Source organism: Cyphomyrmex costatus, unplaced genomic scaffold, assembly GCF_001594065.2.
Source record: "Cyphomyrmex costatus isolate MS0001 unplaced genomic scaffold, Ccosl1.0 scaffold229, whole genome shotgun sequence".
Taxonomy (NCBI): Eukaryota; Metazoa; Arthropoda; class Insecta; order Hymenoptera; family Formicidae; genus Cyphomyrmex; species Cyphomyrmex costatus.
In genome coordinates, this window is record NW_017276357.1 from 508,262 (window position 1) to 510,674 (window position 2,413).

Consider the following 2,413-nt stretch of genomic DNA (forward strand, 5'->3'; position numbering starts at 1 on the left):
CATAAATATACTACTTTATTTATTCCCTATTGGTGCTACCTAAGTATTTTTTGTTAAGAATTTTAAAGCATTAATTGTATTATTTGTATTTAAATTTAATTTTTATTAAAGTTTCTTAATCTTGTAATATTTTTATAAATTTTATATATTCTTAATATATTAATTTTTATATTTTCAATCTATTTATAATACTTACTTAATTGTTGTTTTTATTTTATGAAAGACATATTGCAACGTTTTTTTTACATAAAAGTTTTTATAGAAAATATTTAATAATGTTAATATAAGTTAAATAATAATAAAAATAAAAATTGTAATTGATTCTACTTTAATTTTTACGAATTTATTAATTTTTACAGTTTATAAATTTAAAGAAATTTGCGGGAATGGATGATAAATGTCGGACCAATCACAAACCGGGGAGAAGGTGGCCAGACTCTTATTAGAGGGTCACTAGCCCAAATGAGTGCGTCCATTTCTAGATAGGATTACCCCCACTCCTACAATGCGTACTCTAGTACTACTATCTCTATGGCCCCGACAGTACAATCGTAGAAGTCGTGTGCCCCTCAGCAGGAGGGGAGGGAGAGACGGACAGAGGTCTGCTCCGACAGTACAATCGTAGAAGTTGTGTGCCCCTCAGCAGGGGGGGGAGGGAGAGATGGACAGAGGTCTGCCCCGACAGTACAATCGTAGAAGTCGTGCGCCCCTCAGCAGGGGGGGAAGGAAAGATGGACAGAGGTCTGCTCCGACAGTACAATCGTAGAAGTCGTGCGCCCCTCAGAAGGGGGGGGGGAGGGAGAGATGGACAGAGGTCTGCCCCGACAGTACAATCATAGAAGTTGTGCGCCTCTCAGCAGGGAGGGGGGGTAGAAGTTACTTCGCGTGGAAAGTTCGTTGGTTTCTGAACAGGGAAAGGTGTAGAATTTCATTTTATAGTGTTTATTTCAAATTTCGTGCATTCTATTGGGCCGAAAACATGAAGTAAGAGTAAGGAGACTTAACTAGATAGGATATGGAGAAAAAAGTTGGTCACGAAAAATGTTCTGTGTACTGCCATGTCCGCCGAACGGAATAACTTGCAACATTTCATCGCCATATCGAATATTTATATGTGTGCAGTAAAGACCTATAATCAAAGATGCGCCAACTGTCTCCCACCACTACTTCTGTCCGACATCTTGTACCCAACTTCTCACCTAGCCTGGCAGTAAAGACCTACGGGTACGCAATAGCGGACCAATCACGGGCCGTTCGCGGTTGGCGCATCTTTGATTATAGGTCTTTAGTGTGCAGTTGTTTAAAGATAAAGGCCCGTATTCAGAACGCGCTAACAAACGATGTTAGCGCACTAACATGCTATAGTTTACGTCACGTATACTATAGAATTTCAGAGATAAAAGCGCGCTTTTATCGATAAAAGTGCATTCTGAATACGGGCCAAAGTCCCTGATGAAGTATGAAACCTCAAGCTATCGGTAATTCAAAGACCGACATGATTACCGGTTGTAGTTATTGCTATAGATGACCGCGCGTGGCGCTGAGCGCGTCTTCTTGTTCTTTTTTTGTTCGCCCTCGCGTGCTTCGCTCGGAGCGGTCGTTGCTTGTTGGAGTCTAGCCATCTTGGAAAACGGTCGTGCACGTACGTAAAGCGAAGCTCGAGAGTCTTCGCTTGATTTAGGATCCTAGGATCCTTGTGATACGTTGTGTTAATCAAATCAGGATATTTATACAGAATACACCCACCACCTCCGATTTCGATCAAATTATGCTCATTCGACGCGTTTTTGCGTAAAACGAAAGAATTTTGAAGAAATAAGTGTCGCTCTGCTCTACGAACCGAGATATTTAACGTTAAAGTTGACGACTATTCAGGTTAGGAAATCTGTCATACCGACTAATGTAGCACTGCTTTCTTCTAGAGACCCTCTAACAGAGACTGGCCATCAGGGGGCCACTTTTGATTGGTCCGCCATTTCCTAGCGATTCCCGCTCGTATTGAAATTTCAATTACTGCATTTACTTGGAATGTAAATAGTATGTAATGATAAATATTATAGAAATATTAAAACCGTGCTTTTTACATCAATATAAATAATATACGTCAAATAAAAAAAAACATGTCAAGTTTTATCGTCAGTTATATACATCTTTATCTTTAAATAACTTTGTTATAATAGCTGTTTTTTGACATTTATGATTTAATTTTTGACTTTGTTATTAAATTTTAAACATTGACTCTTATATTGTCTTCATTCTTTTTGTTTATACGTTAAATAATTTCTATATTTAATATTCTCTCTTTCTTAATTTTATTAAATCTTTTTCAAATAAAATTAAACTAAGGTTAGGAAATCAGTGACAAAAGTACAAACACTTAACATTTGTAAAATTTATTTAAAAAAGGTGTGTA